At 46.5% G+C, this 26,282-nt stretch overlaps 1 long non-coding RNA gene across 1 annotated transcript; it reads left to right on the top strand.

The window, feature by feature from the left end:
* The first annotated feature begins 20,407 nt into the window (after nt 1-20,407).
* LOC120390669 lies at nt 20,408-21,939 on the top strand. The gene is made up of 3 exons (XR_005591110.1): nt 20,408-20,505; nt 20,592-20,641; nt 21,895-21,939. It is a non-coding gene; the product is annotated as an uncharacterized LOC120390669 (long non-coding RNA).
* Nucleotides 21,940-26,282: the final 4,343 nt, after the last annotated feature.

The following is a 26,282-nucleotide window of genomic DNA, read 5'->3' as shown; positions in this document are numbered from 1 at the left end:
TGAACCCCTATTCTGGGCTGACACCTCCATTCTTGCAAAAAAGCCACATGGGGTCATTAGTGATTTGCCTGCTGGTTCGTGGGGCACTGGGTTTACATCTCATCTCAAACACGTCACTTCCCCCATCATAGCACCTGTCACAGAAGTCACTCACCCCTAGGGCGCCTCCTCCTGGCTGCTCGTGGGATTAGCTCCTTCCAGCTCCAATGCCCCCTTCCATCATCTCGTTCTTGCCGCAGCCCCACTCGCTCTCTGGGACTCTGCCCATCTCCTCTTCCTGGCTTGGGGCTCCCTCGTCAGGCCTTGGCCCTCTGGCCGGGTCACTGGGTGTTTTCCCCCTGCCGAGGTATCAAAGTCCCACAGGACAAGTTGTCTCAGGCTGTCTCCAAGGCCGCTGCCCTGGCTGTGACACTTCCCCCGTGGCTGGTAGGGGAACCTGGGCCAGTCCTCTGCTCCTGCTTCCAGCTCAGGGACCCTCAAATCAACCTGCAAAGCCTGCAACCTCCAGCTTTGTTGGGGCTTCCCTTCGCCTTTTCCAGCTTTGTCTCCGTTGCTGCACCACCCTCCTTGGTGAACCCTTGCTTCAGGGTTTAGCTGCCCAGGGCTTCTCTGCCACTGGGTTTCCTCCTTTCCCCCTCTAATGCCCAGAGAGGGGCAACAGCCTTCCTCACTCCACTGCTTCTCCGCTGCCGGGTTCCTGGCTTTCTACCAGCTCCACGTGCTCCTGCTCAGCGGGGCTCCATCATCCTCCACAGGTTACTTGGGCCACCTAATTCCCCTCAGCTGTGGCCTATCCTCTTCTCAACCTCATTCCCCCCACTAGCTTAGAAGGGGTGAACACCCCATCATGCCCCCTATCACCAGGGTGGGAGTTTGGTGCTGATTCGGGGTGACAGGACGTAGCTTCACAAACTGAGCAGCTGACACTGCATCCTGTACGAGAGGGAGCTTCTCATCCAGCCATGGCCCTATGTGGAGGTGGCAATCTAAGGAGATTTGAGACCAAGGCAGGTAGGGCCAGGGCCGGCTCAGGCTTTTTTGCCACCCCAAGTGGTGAAGGAGAAAAAAAAATAACACCCCCACACACACCCCATGATCGGCTCTCACCATCCCCTGGCTGCAGATGAATCGCGGGGAGCAAATGACACGTCCTTGGTAACCAAACGCAGGGAGAGAGACCTGAAAAAGCAAACAGCCCAAGTGCTGTGCGAGCTGAACAAACAAAAGACAAGTGGCAAAAGAAGTGGGCTGAAACTGACCACAGCAGCAAGTGCAGCTTTCCGAGCAGCCAGTTCTGATCTATTTTAAAACGATTGGCCCTTTGCAGCAAACACGGCCGTTTGTCCTGTAGCCTGTGGTTTTTTAAGATCGGTTTCAATTTGTTTTCATAAAACATAATGTAGAAATGAAATCAATTAAAACGATCACAGTAACTTTTTCTTTGTCTTAACTTTTAATAGACTTGTACAGGAGAAGATCAAGTGTAAAAAGACTCTGTATCAGTTAAGTGTGATTGGGGGAAATAGTCTTAGGGGAAATTTTCATATATGTCCAAGTGACTTAGGTGCCTAACTCCCTTTGATTTTCAGAATCTCCCTCGGCGCCTAGCTGCACCTTTAAGCACCTAAATACCTTGAAATCTGGTACTTATGAGCCTAGATACCATTGAAAGTCAGTGTCCATACTAAAAAAAGACAGGAGTACTTGTGGCACCTTAGAGACTAACAAATTTATGTCCATACTGCACACCTGACAGCCTACTCTCCTGCCGACAAAATATAACCACCTCAAACGAGGCGGTGTAGCAGTGTGGGCGGGAGAGTGTCTCCTGCTGACAAAGCACTGTCCACACCGGGGTTTTTGTCGGTAAAACTTTTGTCGGTCGGGGTGTGTTTTTTTCACACTCTGGCAGACAAGAGTTTTGCTGATGAAAGTGCAGGATAGGCACTTGGTAGTCTAGGGCTGTGTCTCTATCACTTTTGAAAGAGATACTTAGACTCCTAAGTAATTTAGGTACTTGTGCTAGATTTCTGTTATAGCCAGGACCATAATTTGATCATGGCAATTGTTAATACACTTTAGGCAGAGGTACAGGACAAGCACCATAAAAAAGGGAGGGAGCAGGGTGTGCGGGGGTGGTGGGGTTGGAGATCGAGACCATCCTGCAGTGGCACCTCCTGTGCCGGGAGGCTGGGCCCAACTCAGGGCATTGCGATCCGACCCAAAGCTCTGTTCACCCAGCTCTGTACTTATTTATCCTCACCGCCCTGCTGCAAAGTCGGGAGGAATTATCCCCATTTTACAGCTGGGAAATGGAGGCCCAGAGAGACCTGGGGAAACATGTTCAAAAGCCCCTAAGTGATTTGGGAGGCAAAGTCCCACTTTCAACAGGGACTAAGGCTTGAAAGTCATTGGGATGTAAGTGACCAGCCCCAGGTCACACATGAAGCCTGTGGCAGAGCAGGGATTTGAACGGAGGACCCCCGAGTGCCTAGCTCGCACCTTAACAATGGCACCATCCTTCCTCTCTAGGGTGACCAGATGTCCCAATTTTATAGACACAGTCCTGATTTTTGGGTCTTTTTCTTATATAGGCTCCTATTACCCCCCACCCCCTGTCACGATTTTTCACATTTGCTCTCTGGTCACCCTATTCCTCTCTATGATTCTATGATTCTAAGCATGTGCTTAATTCCCAGTGAACTAATTAGGTTATCTGAGGTGTTTGCACCACATTAAACTTTCCCTGGAGCTAGATATCAATGAGAGAAGGATTAGACCCAGGCCTCCACCCTGGTCCCTTTTGCTGCCCTCTTGACACAAAGGGCTAGTCTACACTTACCAGCCGGGTCGACGCGGTGAGTTCGACGATCTCGCGAAACTATCGCTAATAATCTGACGCGATCAAGTTCGAACTCGGAAGCGCCGTCGCATCGCACCACACCACTGGCGGTGGCGGAGTGACGAGGGAGCCGCCGGACGACTCGCGATCTCGCGGCGCGGTGGGGTGGTTAGAACAATCTAGGCACTTTACAGCTATTATGTTATTCACGTAGCTTGAACTGAATCTAGTTCCCCTCGACCCGCCCCCGTGTAGAGTGCCAAAGGGAGCAGGGACTGGCTGCACATGCCAGGGGGTGTAAAGGCAGCAGATCCAGCCCTTGCAGCCAACAGCCCTTGTCATGTGATGTGTCTGAAACATGCTGCACTTGGAGTATTCCCAGCTGGCAAACTGATCCTCGGGAGTCATAACCAGCTGATGCAGATTAGAGCAGCCTCCGGGCTCAGGGTGTGAAAGGACAATCAATGAGACTTTGCAAATCTCAGCCTTGATGTTCAAGTAAAGAGGATCCTCAGAGATGACCATATTCCAGACTGTGTGAGTGACAACTGTTTAGAAGGGATGGATTGGGAATCTTAGAGGGCATTTCACTTTGTTCTCTCTATAAACATTTTGTACATTATACTGCATTAAGCACATATCTGAAATATGTATTGTAAAAGTAGGTTTTGCCCCAAATTTTTATAAACGCTAAGTTGTATATTTGCTAATTTCACGACTTCCATGATGCCCATTGAACCTCCATCCTTTGCTTAAATCATGTTATATACCTCTTGGTGACTGTTACATTCACAGCATACAAATAGAGAAGTTAAGCAAAAAACATCATCAAATACTCTTGCTGGAAGGTTGCAAACTTACAAAAAGTAACAAAAACCAGAGAGAGACAAAGCAGGCTGCTCCTTAATAGAGCGACACACAACTCACCCCACCTTGTTCTAGGCTGGCTCTTTCCAGACTGACTGCTGCTAGGCCCAGATTGAACGCTTCCCTACGGACAGCAAGCAGGACCAGGAAAAAACCCTGAATATTAAAGTGATACATCACAATTTTAACAGTTTTCATAAACCACAATGAGAAAGTTTATTGTCATTTTATTGATGCTAATACCATCTGACCTTATAAATCTCTGAAGTGTAGAAAATGTTCCACCTGAATTGCAGTCAGAAGAATGTCTTCTTATGGGCATCCAATCATAACACACATATTCCATCTGAGACACACACCATGCTGTTACCCAGTCTGAGCCTTTTAGAAGCAAAGGAATTTTTTCCCCTCAGCTTTGCTCTGCTGCCACTAAGAGTAAGATTTTGAATAGGGTTATCGATATCTCTTGGCCCTCTTCTTTTGTCATGCATGTTGCCCCACAGATCTTTAAGAGGAAACAGAACATTTTCCTCCCCACGTGATAAAGTCTTTCATCAAGAGATCCATTAGCTGACAGGCGTCTCTCTCTCTCACACTGCATCATCTATTCATTACTGAAGAAAGGCACAAGATGTCCCACCAGATAGTTGGGGTGATTCTAGTCTGTCTTCACAGTAAGTATTTTAGCCTGATTTATTTCGCTCTTATTTTCCATCATGCTGAAAACAATTAACTTTCTGCACAAGGACCTTCTGCAATTCCAAAAGGTGCTAATATCAACCTGGTGAGAGAGAAATTCACCTCTTTTTGTCAATCAATTGAAATCTTAAGAGAGGTGATGAAATATTTTATATTAAAACAACCTGAATGCCAGAGACAAACACCTTGAAAATAGTTTCTGATTAATATCCTGTAACATCTACTTTTCCTTCATGCTGATGCGTTACATAGGGGCTGATGTATTTTTCTGCAGATCAAAAAGAATTTGACATACAAGTTGCTAAGTTAATAAAAGACTTTCCCATGTACAATTTAGTAAAAATTTGTTACCATTGATTTGAGTAAACTTGAGTGGCAATGCGAAGCCTGGTGATTAGGAGAGGGAACTAGAAATCTGTACCCCTTGGTTCTAAACTCTGATGTTGTTCTTACATTACATTAATTCCTGCACATGTTACATGAATCTTAACAAAAAAATTGGCTAGAAATAGAGAAAAATTAAAATGAATCTTTAACAAAGTACATTTTGTTATTCTTCGATCGCCTGCTCTGTATAGTATATTGCAAAAGCTGAACCCTTTCCAGTGCTCACTGTATTAACACGCTCCTTTCTTGCCCTGTATAGTGGCTGCCTCAGAAGAAGCGCTACAAATCCTGCAAAGCCCAGCACAGGTGTGGAGGACCCCTGGACAGACTGCACAGCTGCACTGTAGCTCTTCAAAAAAAGAATGGAGCATTGTGTGGTACAAAGAACAGCAGAGTGGAAGTTTACAGTGGATTTACCAGAGTTCTCGGTATGCAACTTCAAATGGAAAATACTCGAGTAAAGTGGACCTTACGGCAAATAATTTCTCTCTTAATATCAGTAATGTACAAAGAAATGACTCGGGGATTTATTACTGTGGCCTCTCTGCCTCTGTGTATCTACAGCCCAACTTCGGGAATGGGACCAGACTAATTGTCACAGGTGAGTTTGCAGTGAGTCAAAATAATGAAATCACAATGCTAGCAGGTGCTGTGAAAAATTCATCCTCTTTTTTTGCAAGGTTGTAACTGATCACCATTTCAGCCTTAAGCCTTGGGTATTTGTGGAAAAAGGCAGCACAGTTCAGACAGTAACCCAGGACATGGGGTAGGGAATTAGGGGACCTGGGCTCTGTTCCTAAATCACTAGGCACTTAGTGTGAAATTTTCAAAGACCCCAGGAGCCAATAGCTCCCATTTAGGTGCATAAATAAATGGCCACATTTTTTTAATGCTCCAACCAAAAAATCAGTTTTTGAAAATCTGCAATAATTTGGAAAATCTGGCCTTTAATTTCTATGCATCTCATATTTCTCATCTCTATAATGGGGATAATGACTCGCCAATGTGAAAGCACTTTGAGATTTATGCAGGAAAAGCACCGTGTCTGTGCTAGGCATTAGTAATTCCCTGCCTTCTGGGGTGGGATGTTACATTAGTATTCAGATTTGATATTCACACTTCCTGATGATTCCTACTGAAACTGCCTGAGCCTATGACACGGGGTATGTTCCACCTGCCCTGCTAGCCTTATACAACTTTAATGTTACTCAAGTTCTTTTCCAGGCATTCGCCAACCTTCATGAAATGATTCCATTCATGTGTTCATACAGGGGAGCATTCAGTGTCTCAAGCAGCACAGTACGAATTGCACATAATTCAATGTACATCTAGTGATATCTATATATGTTTGATCACGCTCTGTGCCAATATTCCAAAGAGTGCACATAAAAAGGAAGGCAAGGAATTACTTAGGGTGGTACTAAAGGCTGTTCCTCAGACTAATGAGATGAATATAATAGGAAAATTTAGCCTGACTGTTATGTCTAATTAAGAATGCTTCCTCTATCAGGCTTTTCATAACTAGATCTCAAAGCACCTTGGAAAGCTAAGTATCATTTCCCTAATTTTTCAGTTGGGAAAACTGAGGCACAGAGAGGGGAAGTGAACTAATCGCCAAGGTCACACAGGAAGTCACAGACAAAGCCAGGAATAGATCTCAGGCCTCCTGTCTCCCAAGCTGGTGTCCTCACCACCAGACTGACCACCTTGTCCTATGGGATTTGTACCAAACCAAACACGCTGTCGGCACTCAGCAAATAATTCAGAATGATTATATCAGGACAAACTTCTGAGCAGTGACAGATCAGAGGATTCTCCCAAGGTGGATGTCCGGGAATGTAAGATATTGACAATTGGAAAAGACAAAGCATTAGACATTGAAAACTTCCTGCACTGGCTGGGGCAGAGGCAGGAGCTGGGTAGGGACTAGCTGAGCTACCGTGACAGGTCTTCCCAGTCTCTATTTAAGGTGACTCAACTCTCTTTTAGATGCCTCCAAGCCGAGTCTTTCCATTCTGGTTCCCTCCACCCCGGAGGATGCTGAGCTTCCCCGCATCATTCCTCTGCTCTGCCTGCTCTCTGATTTCACTCCTCCCTGGAGTGCTGTTCTCTGGGGCCTGGGTGAGGAGGCGTCTGAGGGTCTGATGGATGCTGGAGCCATAGACGGGAACGGGGTCTTTAGTGTTTGGAGCCTAATGACAATCCCGTCTGAGACGTGGAACCGGGAGACGACCTGCACTTGTACCGCCAAGGAGAGCAGCACGGGGAGAAGCATCAATGTTACAGTCTCCAGGGAAACAGGTCCAGTATCCTATCATCCAATCTAACCTGCCTACCTGGGTATTTATCCTACACCCCTCACTGTGGTATCTGGGCACCAAGAGTCAGCAACATCTACTGCAGGCTGGAGGAATAGACAGAATCAGTCGGGATGGCTCAGGGGAATGATAACTAATGGGAGTGAGGAGAGGGTTAGGAAACCACTGAGAGGGTGCTTGAGCTGTGGGGCAGTTACAGCTGCTTCCCTTGTTACCCACGTTTCCCACCCCCAGCCCTTCTGAAAACCTTCATTTTTGTATGCTCGGTGCTGAGAAATGGGTTTCTGGTCAAGCCGCCTGAGCCTTCCCCTCCATGTGAGCACAGCAAGGACACACAAGGGTCACTTGAATGTCAGGAATGGCTTCCTGACAGCGAGATCTAACAAGTAATGGAACAGATGCCCAGGGGGAGGGCGGGAAGCCCCTGTAAACAGGACTGGACAAAGCACTAGTGAATATAACATAGGGAACAATCCTGCAGTGGCCAGGGGGGAACCAGAGGGCACCCAGTGTAACAGGGTCATCTCCATCTCTGAAATTTTTGTTGACACGGCTATGTCTTAGTGTGGACACAGTTATACCGGCATAAAGGTGCCTTACACCAGCACAGCTTATTTCTGTTCTGAGCCAGGAGCAGTTATGCCAGAAATGTTACAGTGGCAAAGCTTTTAAGTGCAGTCGAGCCCTTCACCAACCAAACAAATTCCAGGTGGCACAGACGGGTGTGTCTGGCCTGCCGAATGGCCGTTTCATTTCCTAACTGCCTCATCATTTGCCACAAACTTGTGCTGGGGTAACAAGGAACCACCTGGAATCTCACCACAAAACTCTAGGGTGCACACAGAGGAATTATCGGAGGTGGAGAGGAGAGAAGAGAGACAGAATACCCCTGGCAGATCATTTTGCAAGGCCCCATGTCCCCTGTCCTTTGCACATCCCACGGCATACAGGAGGGCAATATGCTACAGAGCACAGAGTAATGGGTGTGGAGCTCTGGGGAAAGGACCTCCCTTTGCCCATGATCGTATATGGGAGGTACAGATCAGGGGCCCTTCTGTTTTGATGGGAGTTTTCTATACTCTGCAGAGAGAAGAGACGCTGGAGACTGTGGGATTGTGTTCTACGCTGGGCTGCCCTGTATTTTCAGCCTTCTCCTGATCCAGCTGTTGATCTTGCTTTGGAGAAAGTGCCCTGTCAGAGGTAACTCAGTCATAACTCTGTCTGCTATGAAGCAACCACTCATCACACATCCCTATAACTGTCCCTTTGTTTCATCCACCAGGGAGAGCTGTGCAAAGACAGAAGGAAATACCTATGAGGCAGATCCCACAGGTAAACTGCTTTCTCCGCCTTTGGCACATCAGAAAGATACAGTGTATTAACAACAGGGGCTAGAACCAGTGTCCTGGCCAATGTCCAACCCTAGTATCTACACATTGCCTCTTGAATTCTCGTTTGAATTTATTCCCCTCTGGCCTCTTAGTGGAAGTGTCATGTAGGGTTATTGGAACGGAAGAACTGCTGGGTTCCACCCCAGAGGTGGCTGCAGATCAGAGATGGAAAAATGGCACAGTGTATATTTCTGTAAAGGATCACCAGACCATCTAGTCTGACCTCTCATATATCACAGGCCTTTCACCTTGTTACCCTAATATTAAGTCCAATAGGCAGTGCCCTTGCGTATTTTGACTATAAACCCTTTGGGTCAGGAACTGTCTCTTTCCATGTGTGTGGAGAGCCCAGCACAACGGGGCCTTGGTCTCTGTTGGGGTGTCTAAGTGCTGCTCTAATACAAAGAATTAATATTAATATTGGCTCCTTTTTCTATTTCAGACTGAATATGCAGCTCTGACATACAACAGAAATGCTCCTCGGTGACTAATGCAGTCTCACAAAAGTGGTTTTTATTTTTTAAAAACAAGAGATTCAAAAAGAAAGAACGAAAGAGAAAGCGAGAGAACTATGGAAAGCCTCATGTTTGTAATGTGCTATGATGTGATGTGAGTTTGTTTTAAATACAACCACTTCCATAGTCATTTCTCTTAACACATATTGTGGGTAGAGATCTCCATTCTTGCAAAAAGCCACGTCATTGGTGAATTGCCTGCAGGTTTGTGGGCCATTAGATTTACATCTCATCTCAAACATGTCACTTCCCGCACCATAATGCCCTATCTCAGAGCTCACTCACCCCTAGGGCGCCTCCTCCTGGCTGCTCAAGGGATTGGCTCCTTCCAGCTCTGACACCTCCTTCCATCAGCTCACTCTCACTCCAGCCCCACTCGCCCCTTTGGACTCTGCACCTTTCCTCTTCATGCCTTCGCCCTCTGGCCAGGTCACTGGTCATTTCCCCTCTCCCAGGGTATCAAAGTCCCACAGAACTAACTGTCTCAGGCAGTCCCCAAACCCACTGCCCTGACTGTGCCACTTCCCCGGTGGCTGGTAGGGAACCCCAGGCCCACCTGCAACTCTTGGGTCCAGCTCATAGACCCTCAAATCAGCAGCCAAGATCTGCAACATCCCACCTTGCTGGGGCTTTCCTGAATGTTTTCCTCCTCTGCCTCTCACCACACCCCCACCCTCCTGGGTAAACCCTTCCTTTCCCTCTCTAATGCCCAGAGTGTGTCGGTATGTCTACACTGACAAATTTCTACGCAACAAGTTATACCACTTTTATTAAAGCGCTGGAATTAAACCACTGTTGCATGTCCACACTGTGCTCCTTGTGACAGTGGAACGCATCCACATTAGCAGCTCTTGCAACGACAAAGAGAGCAGTGCATTGTGGGAGCTATCACACTGTGCAGCTGGCCGCAAGGTGCTTTGGGAAGGGTTTGCAATGCCTCATGGGGCAGGCACAGCGTCACATGATGCAGGTTTCCCAATCCCATTGGTCCACGGGCATCCGACTACATTGCCAGCTGCTTTTCAACTGAAGGGATGGGGGGAGAGTGTGTGACTGGGAATGTGTGTGCGCACGCGCGTGTGTGTGTGTGTGGGAGGGGGAGAGAGTGTGTTTTGGGGCACAGAGCGTGTGTCGGTGTAACCCACACACCCTCTGGGTGTGGTGCTCTGTCCCATCTAGTGGCACCGAGACCACTGAAAGAGAGAGATGAAACGAGTCTGCTCTGCAGCCTTAGCTAACAGGCCATTGGCTTTTAGCTCATGTGGTTGAGGCTCTTGCACTAAGCTCTAGAGGCCCTAGGTTCAATCCCACCCGCAATGACCGGGGTCCATCAGCGTTACATCAGCAGGCTGTCTTGTAAGTTCAGACAGCGGCAGGAAGCAACCAGTCCTGAGGCAGGGGGAGGGGGAAACCCCGACATTAGCCCTCGCCTCTCTGCACAGCAATCTGTCTCTCTCTCATTCACACACGCCTGCCTCTGTGTTCCACTGCAGGAGCATTCCACATGAATGGTTTGCTCTGTGTCCCAGAGCAGACCAGCACACAAGGGCTGTCAGAAACGGAGCTCCGAAAGGGGAGGGGCGCATGTCTCCAGGGCAGTTTGAGGTCAAAACAATGAGCAGAGTGGCCACTTGAGGGATTATGGGACACTTCCAGAGGCCAATCGATAGCTTTCTGCGCCGTAATGCATTTACACGGCCAATACAGCCCTGGAGCCTCTGCGCTTTAAGGCTTACGACTCTCGCTGCAACTGAGGCGTTTCTGCGCACGAAATGGCTCAGCAGTGTGTACACCTCAGGAGTTACACCGCAGAAAGCTGCTTTACTGCGCAGTAACTTGCCAGTGTAGACAAGGCCTGGCTGCAGCCTTCCTCACTGCAGCCCCACCTGTTCCTGCTCAGCTGGGCTCCATCATCATTCACCTAATTCCCCTAAGCTGTGGCCTACCCACTTCACTAGCCCCTTGTCAGCCTCATCCCCCCCCCACTAGCTTAGAAGGGGTGAACACCCCATCATGCCCCCTGTCACCAGGATGGGCATTTGCTGCTGATTCAGAGCCATAGGACGTAGTTTCACAAACTGAGCAGGTGACACTGCATCCCATAATAGAGGAGGTTTCCTATCCAAGTAATGACCCTCTGTAGAGGGAGCAATATAGAGGGATCCCAGCCCAAGGCAGGTAGGGCATAAATGGTTTGATCCTGCTTGACAACAGTTAGCAACATTAGACACCTCCACCCAAGGTTGAGTTGGACACAACCATCAGCTACATTTTCAAATTGATTATTAAGCTTTATTTAAAATTCCTCTATGCAAACTGAACGTCACTAGCACAGAAACCATCATGGAAATCTTGCTTTAAAAGTTCAGAAGGCTGCTGAAAAAGGAGTTTAGGATTAGACCATTTTTAATGCACCCATGGATTCCTCTGAGTCTGCAGCTTTCGCTCTTTTACTGAATGTCCCCAAACTGATAGCAAAGTCCAAATTGGGCTTTAGAATTACAGGGGCATTAGAACTGCCTGCACCCAAAATTCACTGATTTTGAAGACCCATGAAAATGGCTCTGTGCAAATTAAAGTTGTTCTTCATCACTTACAGATGTTTTCTCACCAATTTATACCCAGAGCCAGATTATCCTGTCACTTCAATGGGAGTTGTGCATTTACAACTGATGGGCTACCCACGCCTCAGCTGTGTAATTTACATCACTAGTTACATCCCAACAGAATTTGTCCAAAGATTCGCTTGGGAGTTTCACCGGCTTATTTGAGTCAGAAGTTTCCCCGGGGTGATAACGCAAATGATGAGTGATAGAAATAGTGGGTTCAGCCATCAGATGCAATAGCAGTTCCAAGCACTGAGCCTGGCTGAATACAGCACTCGTCTCTATGGAAGAACTGCTTCGTTACAGGTGTGTAGGGAGGAATAAATGTTCAATAAAAACAAAGAGAAGGAACTGGTAGAGCTGTTTTCAGTTTTTATGAGAAATCAGCCCAACTATTAATAGGGCTGCGACTGGGATATACTGTAACAATTCAGAATAACAGAATAACCATCAGGAAGTAGCACAATGTAGAATAAGCAAGAGACAGTTCAACACAGAACATCTGGTGCAGAGACAGCAGGTGCCAGGGCTTTCTGACAGGTCAGACTGCTGCAAACAACTCTGGTTAAAGGTGTGATTGTGTAGGCAGCATTGTACCTGCTGCCTATTGCAAAGGATTTCCCCCCAAATGGGCCTTATTGAGTTAGCTAAGGGTACGTCTACACTGCAGCTGGCAGGGTTGTTCCTAGCCTGGGTAGACAGACATGCTCTAGCTCTGCTCAAACTAGTGTGGTGAAAATAGCAGCGTGGCCACAGCAGAACGGGTGGTGGCTCAGGCCAGCTGTGCAAGTACATATCCAGGAGGTCGGGCATGATTGCACTTGGGAGGGCAGCCTGAGCTGCCATCTGTGCAGTTGTGGCCACACTGCTATCTTTCAGTGCGCTGGCCTGAGCGGCTACCCTCCCAGCTGCAGTGTAGACGTACCCTGAATGGGAGCTGGGCTCTGCTGGAAGTGTGGCCCCAGCCGTGGGTGATGAACAGCTGAGAAACGGGCTTCTCTCTGCTGCCTCAGTATTTTACCCACCACTGCGCCTTATTGCTTGACAACATGATACTGAATGGTAATTTGGGACCAGATCCTCAGCTGGTGTAAATCAGCATCGCTCCACTGACGCCAATGAACTGACGCGGACTTACACTAGTTGAGGATCTGGGTCATGAAGGATTTGAGGGAATCCTGAATGCTCACAGTGCGGCTTGCTTGAGAAATGAGAGCAGGGAATCCCCATGGCTGGATTTCCAGACCCCAGAACAGCTCAAGCTTTGTCACCTGTCTCCAAACGCTGCAGTTTCTGATCCCACATTTTGCACACCCCAAACTCCCATTGATTTGAGTGGAATAGTGCTGGGTGCACCAGGAACACAAGGTCTGGCCTTGTTAGCCCAGAGTTTGTGGGGCTGTAACGTTCATCGTGGGTACACTGCAAACACTTCATGCAGCACAATACACCATGATTAATCCCAGGAGTGGGTGGCTTTGATACTTGTGCATATTCTTTGGCTCCCTTTTATGATAATAATTCCAGGCACATCATGAGTAGATCCCAAAGCACTTTACAAAGGAGGTCAGTAATGTTATCCCCATTTTATATATGGGGAAACTGAGGCACTGAGTGGGGAAGTGACTTACCCAAAATAACCCAGCAGCAGAGCTGGGAATAGAACCCACGTCTCTGTCCAGTGCTCTATCCACTAGGTCACACTGCACAGCAGATAATTAGTGACTGATCTATTTTCTCAGTGTCTCTGGTTTGTGCTGTAACATTTACTTTCTTTCACACTGCTAAATGGCAAATTCCAGTTTCTGCAGTTATTTCATGGACTGTTCTGCTTCACCTTTGCTCTAATCATCCTCTGGCTGCAGATGAATTGGGGGGAACTGTTTACACTTCCTTGGTAACCGAACGCAGGGAGTGAGACATGAAAAAGCAAACAACGCAAGCTCTTTGGTAGCGGAAAAAACAAAAGAAAAGTGGCAAAATAAGTGGGCTGAAACTGACCACAGCAGCAAGTGCAGCTTTCCGAGCAGCCAGTTCTGATCTATTTTTAAACAATTGGCCCTTTGCAGCAAACAGGGGTGTTTGTCCTGTAGCCTGTGGTTTTTTAAGATCGGTTTCAATTTGTTTTTATAAAACATAATGTACAAATAAAATCAAAACTCTTAGAGTAACTTCGTCATGGCTTTTAATAGACTTGTACAGGAAAGGTTCATGTGTAAAATGAATTTGTATCAGTTAAGTGTGACTGAGGACAAAAGTCTTTAGGACAAACTTTACATGTCCAAGTGAGTTAGATGCCTAACTCCCATTGATTTTGCAAACCTCCCTACGAACCACCATATCTGCATCTTTAAGGACCTAAATATCTTGAAATCTGGTTCTCATGAGCCTGGATACCATTAAAAGTCAGCAGGACTTAGATTACCAAGTACTTACACCACTTTTGAAAATGAGACTTAGGATCCTAAGTTATTTAGGTACTTGTGCACCAGTGTGGCTAGATTTCTGCTATCGCCAGGACCACAGTTTTATCATGGCAATTAATACATTTCAGGTAGAGTTTTCAGGAAAGCCACCAACAGAAAGGAAGGGTGCTGGGGAAACATGGGAGGTTGGAGAGTGAGACCACCCTGCACTCACCCTGCAGTGGCACCTCTTGTTGTGTGCGGGTGGCTCCGGTTCCGGGCATTGCGACCTGGCCCACATGGTCACAGTGCCACTCAGATTTGGTGCGTCTGTAGATGAAAACCAAGGGGCAGACGTGCCAAACCTGAGTCACGCCTAGATCATGTGGGCTAAGTTGTAAGTCCCATGACTAAGAGCCGGGCCCAGCCTCACCAGGAGCTGCCACTCACATTCAGAGTTACTATGAACACCCCGCCAAAATCCCTGTACAAAGCACATCTATGGCAGTAGGCCCCCAGTTCAGCAAAGCTCTGTTAATTTAGCTCTGTCCTTATTTAACCTCACCACCCAGCTGCAAAGTCGGGAGGAATTAGCCCCATTTTACAGCTGGCGAATGGAGGCCCAGAGAGTCTCACTTTCAACAGGCACTAAGGCTTGAAAGTCATAGGGATGTAAGTGACCAGTTCTAGGTCACACACGGAGCCTGTGGCAGAGCAGGGGTTTGAACAGAGGACCCCTGACTGCCTGGCTAGGACCTTGACAACCGCACCGTCCTTCCTCTCTTCAAGCATGTGCTGAAGTCTCAGTGAACCAGTTAGGCCAGGAGAGGGGTTTGCACCACATTCAACTTCCCCTGGAGCTAGGTCTCAATGAGACACGAGTCAATCAGACTCTGGCCCCCAACCTGGTCCCTTGGTGCTGCTCCCGTGACACCAATGGAGCAGGAACTGGCTGCATGTGCCGGGGATGTAAAGGCAGCAGAGCCAGCCCTTGCAGCCCAATAGCATGTGGGGTGTGGCCGGAGCATGCTGCACTCAGGGTATCCCCAGCTGGCAGATGGCTCTTTGATAGTCATGGCCTGCTGGTGCAGTTTAGAGCGGCCCCCAGGCTGGTCCAGCTTATAAATGGCCTGAAGATCAGCTTGGGATACCAGGAGAGTGGGCTCAGCAGAGGATCTGCCCCTGATTTGCAATAGGATTTTACTGAGGCTGAAGTTTGAAAGGGCAATTTGGATGCCCAGTTTATGTGGACAACCAAATCCCTGATGGAGCTTTGCAACTCTCAGCCTTCATGTCCAAGTAAAGACAAGCCACAGAGATGACTGTATTCCAGACTGCATGGGTGACAAGTGTTTAGAGGGGATGGATTTGGAGTCTCTTAGGGGGCATTTCACTTTGTTCTCTCTATAAAGCATTTTGCACATTACACTAAGGAACGTGCATTATGTACATATCTGAAATAAGTGTCCTAAAAGTAAATTGTGCTCCAAATTTTCCCAAGTAGGGTGACTCCATCATACTTTCATATTCTAACCCTATCAATTCCTTCCCCAGAGGGCCCCAGCCCAGTCCTTTCCTTAATCTACTATAATAACTAAACACACAAGACAAATTTTCGTTTTGCTAATTTCCCCATTTCCACAGTGTCCAATGTTGGTTTCCTCTATCCTTTGCTAAATCGTATGATATACCTCTCGGTGACTGTTATGTTCACAGCATACAAATAGTAAAGCTAGATAAAAACACCAAATACTCTTGCTAGAAGGTTGCAACCTAACACGACTTTTATTCTTAGAATCCAGAACAATCACAAAAAATAACCAAAACCAGAAAGAGACAAAGCAGGCTGCTCCTTAAAAGAGAGATGCACAACTCACCCCACTTTGTTGTAGGCTGGCTCTTTCCGGACTGACTACTGCTAGGCCCAGATTGCATACTTCTCTGCAGACAGCAAGCAGGACCAGGAAAACCCCCTGAAATTTAAAGTGATGAATCACAATTTTAACTTTCATGCACCTCAGTGAGAGAGGTTATTGTCATTTTATTGATACTAATACCATCTGACCTGAAGCACAGAACATATTCCACCTGAATTGCAGTCAGAAGAAAAAATTGGATGCCCATAACAAGACTAACACAAATATTCCACCTGAGAGATTCACCATGCTGTTATCCAATCTAAGCTTGAATTTCTTCTCTAAAAGATTTTAGAGGCAAAGGAATATCCCCCCTCCCACCCCACCCCGATTTGCTCTGCTGGCACTAAGAATAAGATTTTGAATGGGGTTATTAATATCTGCTGGCCCTCTTCCTTTGTCATGTATATTGCCCCACAGATCTTTAAGAGGAAACAGAACATTTTCCTCTCCATGTGACAAAGTCTTTCATCAAGAAATCCAGTAGCTAGCAGGCGCTGTGAGACAGACAGACATCACCTATTCTTTACCGAAGAAAGGCACAAGATGTCCCACCAAATAGTTGGGATGATTCTAGTCTGTCTGCACAGTAAGTATTTTAGCCTGATTCATTTCATTCTTATTTTCCACCATGCTAAAAACTATTAACTTTCTGCACAAGGACCTTCTGCAGTTCCAAAGGGTGCTAATATCTACCAGCTGAGAGAGAAATTCACATCTTTTAATCCATCAATTGAAATCGTAAGAGAAATAATGAAATATTTTATATTAAAACAACCTGAATGCCAGATATTAACATCTTGACAATAGTTTCTGGTTAATATCCTGGAAAGGGGTGCAAATCTGTTTTTCTTTTATGCCGATATATTACATATGGGCTGATGTATTTTTTGTGCAGAATTATCAAAGGGAGAATTTGAAACACAAAAGGCTGTATTAATATATGACTTTCCCGTGTACAACTTAGGTGACTGTTATGAAGGTTTTTTATCATTGATTTGGGTAAGCTTGAGTGGGAATGTGTAACCTAGTGAGAGGAGCAAAGAAATTGGAAGTCTGAGCCCCTGGGTTCTGAACTGTGAGTTTTTTTGTTGTTGTTACATTACATTAATTCCTGCACAGGCAACATGAATCCTAACAAAATAAATGGCTAGAAATAGAGAAAAAATAAAATGATTTTAAAAAAAATGTGTTTATTCTTGGATACTCTGTTCTATATAGTATATTGCAAAAGCTCAACCTTTTAGCAGTGCTCACTGTATTAACACACTCCTCTCTTCCCCTGTATAGTGACTGCCTCGGAAAAAGAGATACAAATCCTTCAAAGCCCAGCACAGTTGTGGCTGACCTCTGGGGGGACTGCACAGCTGGACTGTAAACCTTTAAAAAAAGAATGGAGTGTAATGTGGTACAAAGAACAACAGAGTGGAAGTTTACAATGGATTTACCAGAGTTATGATTTGGCAACTTCAAATGGAAAATATTTGAGTAAAGTGAACATTACGGCAAACACGTTTTCTATAATTATCAATAATGCACAAACAAATGACTCCGGAGTTTATTACTGTGGCCACTCTACCTCTGTGTATCTACAGCCCAACTTCGGGAATGGGACCAGACTAATTGTCACAGGTAAGTTTCTACCGGATCAAAATCGTGATATCACAAGGCTAGGACGTGCTGTGAAAAAAATCATCTTTTTTTTGCAAGATTGTGACTGATTCCCATTTCAGTGTTAAGTCTGAGGTATTTGTGGGAAAAGGTAGCATGTTCCTGGCAGTGACCCAGGACATGGGGTGGGGAATTAGGAGACCTAATACCCTGAATCACTGCCCACAGATGGGTGAGATTTTCAAAAGAAATCAACACCTAACAATTCCCAATTAAGTGCCCAAATAAATGACCAGATTTTTAAAAAGCTCCAATCAAAACCTAGCTTTTGAAAATCTGGGACATTGGGGAAAATCTGACCTTTAATTTCTCTGCCTCATCTCTGTAATGGGAATAATGGCTCTCCTGTGTGAAAGCACTTTGAGATCTATGGATGAAAAGCACCATGTCAGTGCTACTGTTATTTCCCTGCCTTCTAGTTGGTATGTTACATTAGGAATCAGATTAGATAGTCACATGTTCTGATGATTCCTGCTGAAACTGCCTGAGCCTAGGAAGAGGGGTATGTTTCACCTGCGCTGCTATCCGATTAAGACTTAAATATTAATCAGATTCTTTTCCGGGCTTCTCCAAGCTTCATGAAATGATTCCCCCAATGTTTTCATATTCATTGTCTCAAGCAGCACAGTATGAATTGAACATAATAATTCAATACACAACTAGTGATATCTATATATTTTTGATCCACACTCTGTGCAAATATTCCAACGAGTGCACGTAATAAAGAAGGCAATAAATGACCTCGGGTGCTACTAGAGGACGTATCTCAGACGAATGGGATGAATGTAAAATAGAAAAATTGAGACTGACTAATTTCAAAGGAAGAATGCTTCCTTTAACAGGCTTTTCACCCAGAGCTCTTAAAGCACCTTACAAAGGTGACTAAGTAGCATTTCCTTAACTTTTCAGTTGGGGAAACTGAGGCACATATGCAAGGTGAACTTGTTTCCAAGGTCACATAGTAAGTCAGAGACAGAGCTGGGAATAGATGTCAGGTCTGGTATCCTCACCACCAGACTTACCTGCTCTTCCTCTGCCTTTGTACTGAACCGAATGTGCTGTCAGCACTCAGCACATAATCCATGATGATCATATCAGGACAAACCTCGGAGAAGCGATGGATCTGGCCCTACAATGTAAGACACTGAAAACTGGCACAGACAAAGCATTAGACATTGAAAACACCCTGCACTGCTTGGGGCAGGGGCAGGAGCTGGGTAGGGACTGGCTGAGCTATCGGTAACAGGTCTTTCCAATCTCTAGTTTCTGTGACTCTCTTTTAGATGCCTCTGAGCCGAGTCTTTCCATCCTGGTTCCATCCACCCCAGAGGATGCTGAGCTTCCCCCCGTCATTCCTCTGCTCTGCCTGCTCTCTGATTTCACTCCTCCCTGGAGTGCTGTTCTCTGGGGCACTGGGGAGGAGGCATCTGAGGGTCTGATGGATGCTGGAGCCATAGACGGGAACGGGGTCTTCAGTGTTTGGAGCCTAACGACAATCCCTTCTGAGACGTGGAATCAGAAGATGATCTGCAATTGCACAGCCAAGGAGAACAGCCCAGGGAGAAGCATCAGTGCTACAGTCTCCAGAGAAACAGGTCCAGTATCGAATCATCCAATCTAACCTGCCTACCTGGGTATATATCCTACACCCCTCACCGTGGTATCTGGGCACCAAGAGTCAGTGACATCTACTCCAGGCTAGACAGATATAGACAGAATCAGACGCGATGGCTCAGGGGAATGATAACTAATGGGAGTGAGGAGAGGTTTAGGAAACCATTGAGAGGGAGCTTGAGGTGTGGGGCAGTTACAGTCGCTTCCCCTATCACCCACCTTTCCCACCCCCAGCCCTTCTGAAAACCTTCATTTTTCCACCCTCAGGGGTGAGAAATGGGTTTTTGGTCAAGCAGCCCGAGCCTTCCTTCTGTGTCCTTGCTGTGATCACATGAAGGGGGTCACTTGAGCTGAGCCAAAGGGGAAAAACTAGGGAAGGGAATCAACAAAGGGAACAGTGAGCTGAATGTCAGGAATGGCTTCCTGACAGCGAGATCTAACAAGTAATGGAACAGATGCCCGGGGCAGGGCTGGAAGCCCCTGTAAACAGGACTGGACAAAGCACTAGTGAATACAACATAGGGAACAATCCTGCAGTGACCAGGGGGAGCTAGAGGGCATCCAGTGAAGCAGGATTGTCTCCATCTCTGAATTTAGCCAACCTAGTAATGCCAGTAAAAGCCTTAGTGTGAATGCAGTTATATCGGCATAAAGGTGCCTTTCACCAGCCCAGCTTATTTCAGCTCCTGAGCTAGGAGGAGTTATGCAGCAGTGTTACAGTGGCAACACTTTTAAGTGTAGACGAGCCCTTCACCAAGCAAATGAATTCCAGCCGGCACAGATGGGTGTGTCCAGCCTGCCGAATGGACATTTGATTTCCTAACTTCCACGGCATTTGCCACAAACTTGTGCTGGGGTAACAAGGAACCACCTGGAATCTAACCACAGCACTCAAAGATCGGCACATTAGAGGAATTGGGGATGGAGTGGGGTTGGGGGATTTCACATGGTGGTCTGTTGGCCTATGATATTTGCAAGGTCCCTTTCCCCCGTCCTTTGCACATCCCACGGCCTCCGCATACAGGAGGGCAGCATGCTACAGACCACAGAGTAATGGGTGTGGTGCTTTGGGGAAAGGACCTCCCTTTGCCCATGATCGTATATGGGAGGTACAGATCAGGGGCCCATCTGTTTTGATGGGAGTTTTCTATACTCTGCAGAGAGAAGAGACGCTGGAGACTGTGGGATTGTGTTCTACGCTGGGCTGCCCTGTATTTTCATCCTTCTCCTGATCCAGCTGTTGATCTTGCTCTGGAGAAAGTGCTCTGTCAGAGGTAACTCAGTCATAACTCTGTCTGCAGTAAAGCAGCCACTCATCACACATCCCTATAACTGTCCCTTTGTCTGTTTCAACCACCAGGGAGAGCTGTGCAAAGACAGAAGGAAATACCTATGAGGCAGATCCCACAGGTAAAGTGCTTTCTCAGCCTTTGGCACATCAGAAAGACACAGTATACTAACAACGGGGGCTAGAACCAATGTCCTAACTGATTTCCTACCTTAGTATCTACACATTGCCTCCTGAATTCTCATTTGAATTTATTCTTCTCTGCCCATCCAGTGTAAGTGTTGTGTAGGGTTACTGGTACAGAAGAATTGCTGGGTTCCACCCCAGAGATGCCTGCAGATCAGTGATAGTGAAATAGTGAGGTGTATATATCTGTGAGGGACCAGCAGATCCTCTAGTCTGTCCTCATGTGTATCACAAGCCACCAACACCACCCAGCCACTGCACACTAACCTCAGTACCCAGGACAAAAAATAACCAACGACAAAGGAGGAATCTGCACCACTGAAACATGTTCTTCACGTTCTTACAACACAAAGGCCGATCAGCTGATTCCCTTGGAACTTTCCAAATAAAATTCTTCGTTGGGAGAAGCTGGGCATGAAACAATCCAGGCTGGGGAGAAATGTCTTAGAGGAAGTCAGAAGGGTTTGGAATGGAAATGCTCTAAGTGACTTAATGACAAGGGATCAAATCCATAGGACACCACCACAACCCCAGCACCACTGTATGCACTGAGGTGACAGAGATGAGAATGTGGCCCAGGGTTGCTGACATGATCCTAGCCTGTAAAACACCCCGTCTAGTTACATAGTGTTGTTGGAGCCTGCCTGGTCCCAGGATATCAGAGAGAGAAGGCGAGTGAGGTAATAGCTGTTACTGGAGCAACTTGGGTTGGGGAGAGAGACGGACAATTTTGGAGCTTACACAGAAAGCTTCTCTCTTTCACCAACAGAAGTTGGTCCAATAAAAGATATTACCTCACCCACCTTGTCTGGCTACGGCGTTCTGGAAGGACAATGTTAATTAAATACATGAGATTGTAGATTCTCATTTAAACATATTACCGTACGGGAGGCAGTGTGGGATAGTGGAGGATACTGGACTGGGAGCCAGGATTTTTTTTCCTGGTTCAGCCACTGACCCGCTGAGCAACCTTCACCAAGTCATTTTAGTTCTCGGTGCTTCCGTTTCCCCTCCCCCACTTTGTGGCATTGTGTATTTTGACCACAAACTCTTTGGGGCAGGGGCCGCTTCTTTCTATGTGTGTGGAGAGCCCAGCACAATGGGGCCTCGGTCTCTGTTGGGTCTTCTAAGTGCTGCTCTAATACAAAGTATTAATAATAATATCAGATCTTTGCTTTTTCTATTTCAGACTGAATATGCGGCTCTGACGTACAACAACAGAAATGCTCCTCGGTGACTGATGTAGTCTCACAAAAGTGGTTTATATTTTTTAAAACAAGAGATACAGAAAGAAAGAATGAAAGAGAAAGCAAGATAAATATGGAAAGTCTCATGTTTGTAACGTGCTATGATGTGATGTGAATTTGTTCGAAATACAACCACTTCCATAGTCATTTCTCTTAACACATATTGTGGGTAGAGATCTCCATTCTTGCAAAAAGCCCCGTCATTGGTGAATTGCCTGCAGGTTTGTGGGACATTAGATTTACATCTCATCTCAAACATGTCACTTCTCGCACCATAATGCCCTATCTCAGAGATCACTCACCCCTAGGGCGCCTCCTCCTGGCTGCTCAAGGAATTGGCTTCTTCCAGCTCTGACACCCTCTTCCATCAGCTCACTCTCACTCCAGCCCCACTCGCTCCTTTGGACTCTGCACCTTTCCCCTGAAAGAGGAAATCTAAAAGCTCACTTCTCGTACGCTGCTTAAGAGCAAAAGGTCCAACATCCTGGTTAGTTCGGGTGACGAACGCCTCATGTGGGGATCTGCTGGGGATCTGTTGCGGCATTTGAATGAAGTATGGATATATTTTAATGATGCAGAATAAAAAAATAACCACCCGGACGTCACACATTGTAGAATGTGCAAGAGATAGTTCAACGCAAAACAACATCGAGTGCAGAGACAGCACGTACCAGGGCTGTCTGACGGGTCAGACAACAGCCCACAAGACTGGTTAATGGTGCAATTGTGTAGACAGCATTGTACCTTCTGCCTACTGCTAATGATTCTTCCAAGAGATCAGCACCCACCACTGGGGCCAGAATTTTAGAGAGCCCAGTTTCCTAAATAGGCTCCAAACAAAGAACACCAATTTCCAAGGGCTCAGCACCCAGCAGCCTCCACTGGCACTCTTATGGCTGGATTCCCAAGAGATCAGTGTCCACTGGGTGTGTAATGCACCCAGCACTTGTACAAATCTGGCCCTTAGAGAGGTAACTAAGGGTACATCTATACTGCTGCTGGAGGGGTAGTTCCCAGCCTGGGTAGACAGACATGCACTAGCTCTGCTCGAGCTGCTGTGGTGAAAATAGTAGTGAGGCCACAGCAGAATGGGCTCAAGCTTTGTCACCTACCTTCAAACTGTGCAGTTTCTGATCCTGCATTTTTGCACACCCCAAACTCCCCTTGATTTAAGTGGAGTAGTGCTGGGTACACCAGGAACTCAAGATCTGGCCTTGTTAGCTCAGAATTTGTGGGGCAGGAAGCTGCATGGTGGGTGCACTGCAAACACTTCATGCAGCACAATACACCATGATTAATCCCCTGAATGGGGTGGCTTTGACACCTATGCATTTTGTTTGGCTCCTCATTTATAATAACAATTCTAGACTCATCATGAGTAGATCCCAATGTGCTTTACCAAGGAGGCAAGTAACGTCATCTCAATTGTACAGATGGGGAAACTGAGGCACATAGAGGCGAAGTGACTTACCAAGATAAACCAGCAGAAAAGCCAGGAATAGAACCCATGTCTCCCTCCAGTGCTCTATCTACTAGAACATGCTATGTAGTGGATATTTAGTAACTGATATAATTTCTTAACTTCTCAGGCTTGTGCAAGAACATGTTGTTGATTTCACGCTGCTGAAAAGTAAATTCCAGTTTTTGTGGTTATTTCATGGACTGTTCTGCTTCACCTTTGCTCTCACCATCCCCTGGCTGCAGATGAATTGAGGGTAGCAATTTACACTTCCTTGGTTACCAAAAGCTAGGAGAGTGACCTGAGAAAGCAATCAGCCCAAACACTTTGGGAGCTGAACAAACAAAAGAAAAGTGGCAAAATAAGTGATCTGAAACTGACCACAGCAGCAAGTGCAGCTTTCCGAGCAGCCAGTTCTGATCTATTTTTAAACGATTGGCCCTTTGCAGCAAACAGGGCTGTTTGTGCTACAGCCTGTGGGTTTTTTAAGATTGGTTTCAATTTGTTTCTGTAACACATAATGTACTAATGAAATCAATAAAAACTATGACAGTAACTTTGTCGTTGTCTTGGCTTTTAATAGACTTATATTGGAGAAGATCATGTGTTAATATGAATTTGTATCATTTAAGTGTGACTGGGAGCAGTGATTTTAGGGCAAATTTTCAAACATGCTCAAGTGACTTAGATGCAAAAACTCCCATTCTTTTTGCAAACATCCCTAGGTGCCGCCCTATCTGCATCTTTAAGGACCTAAATACCTTGAAATCTGGTTTTCATGAGCCTAGATACCACTGAAAGTCAGCAGGTCTTAGATTACCAAGTACTCACATCACTTTTAAAAATGAGACTTAGGCTCCTATGTAATTTAGGTACTTGTGCCCCAATGTGGCTAGATTTCTGTTATAGCCAGCGCTACAATTTCATCATGGCAATTGTTAAAAAATTTCAGGCAGTGGTACAGGAAAACTAGCATAATGAAGGGAGGGAGCAGAGGGCATGTGTGTGGGGGGGGGGGTTGGAGAGCCCTGGACTCACCCTGCAGTGGCACCTCCTCTCCTCTGGGGCTGGGTCCAGGCTGGGGCATTGCGATCTGGCCCATATGGTTCACAGTGCCGCTCAGGTTTGGTGCGACTGCCCCCCCGTAGATGGAAACGGAGGGTCAGATGTGCACATGGGCCAGGTTGCAACGTCCATTGCTAGGAGCTTGGCCCAGACCCAGTGGCCAGGAACTGTCGTTTCAGGGGTCATGGTGTTTACTCAAATTTCTCGTTACTGCGAACACCACTCCAGAACCAAAACCTTTGTATGGTATGATACCAATGTAGCAGCACAAATCACATCTACGGTACTAGGCCCCCAGTTCAGCAAGGCTCTGTTAATTTAGCCATGTATTTATCCTCACCACCCTGCTGCAGAAAAGGGAGGAATTATCCCCATTGTACAGCTGGGGAGTGGAGGCCCAGAGAGACCTGGGGTAACGTGTTCAAAATCTCCTAAGTGATTTGGGAGGCAGAGCCGCGCTTTCAACAGGGACTAAGGCTTGAAAGTCATTGGGATGTAAGTGACCTGCCCTAGGTCACACACGGAGCCTGTGGCAGAGCAGGGAGTTGAACGGAGAGCCCCTATGTCCCTGGTTAGCACCTTAAAAACCGCCCTGTCCTTCCTCTCTTCAAGCATGTGCTGAAGTCCCAGTGAACCAGTTAGGCCAGGAGAGGTGTTTGCACCACATTCAACTTCCCCTGGAGCTAGGTCTCAATGAGACACGGGTCAGAACCTTGGTGACACCAAGGGAGCAGGAACCGGCTGCATGTGCCAGAGAGCGTTAAGGCAGCACAGCCAGCCCTTGGAGCCAACAGCCCTTGGCCTATGGCCGGAGCAGTCTGCACTCGGGATCTCCCCAGCAGCCAAACGGCTCCTTGGGAGTCATGACCTGCTGGTGCAGTTTAGAGCAACCTCCAGGCTGGGCCAGCTTATATATGGCCTGAAGATCAACGTGGGATCACAGGAGAGTGGGCTCAGCAGAGGCTTTGGCCCTGATTTGCAGAAGGATTTTATTGAGGCTGAGGTTTGAAAGGGCAAATTTGACGCTCAATTCATCTGGCCAATCAAATCCCTGATGGAGCTTTGCAACTCTCAGCCTAATACTGTTCAAGTCAAGACAAGCCGCAGATTGTGGGGGTGACAACAGTTTAGAAGGGATGGATTTGGAATCACTTAGTGGGCATTTCATTTTGCTCTCCCTATGAAGCATTTTGCATACTACGTCAAGAAACATGCATTATGCACTTATCTGAAAGAAGTGTCTTTAAAGTAAGTTTTGCTCCAAATTTTCCAGAGTGGGGTGACTCCACCACACTTTCATATTCTAGCCCCATCTCTTGCTTTCCCAGACAGCCCCACCACCAGCCCTTTTCTTAATCTATCGTAATAATTAAACACACAAATTAAGATGTATTTTTGCTAATTTCACCCTTTCCATAATGTTGGTTTCCTCAAACCTTTCCTAAAATCACGTTATATGCCTCTTGGTGGTTGTTACATTCACCACATACAATACAGAAGTTAGATAATAAACATCAAATACTCTTGCTGCAAGTTTGCAACCTAACACTACCTTTATTCTTAGAATCCAGAATGATAACACACAGTAACCAAAACCAGAGAGAGACCAAGCAGGCTGCTCCCTAAGGCAGAGAGGAAAAATTCACCTACCCTGTTCTAGGCTGCCTCTTTCCAGACTGACTGCTGCTACTCCCAGATTGCACACTTCCCCACAGACAGCAAGCAGGACCAGGAAAACCACCTGAAATTAAAAGTGATAAATCACAATTTTAACACAGTTTTTGTGAACCTTTTTATTCCTTTTTA

Source organism: Mauremys reevesii, linkage group 24 (assembly GCF_016161935.1).
Source record: "Mauremys reevesii isolate NIE-2019 linkage group 24, ASM1616193v1, whole genome shotgun sequence".
In the NCBI taxonomy this organism is placed as follows: Eukaryota; Metazoa; Chordata; order Testudines; family Geoemydidae; genus Mauremys; species Mauremys reevesii.
The sequence above is the reverse complement of the archived record's forward strand: the minus strand, read 5'-3'. Positions and strand labels throughout refer to the sequence as shown.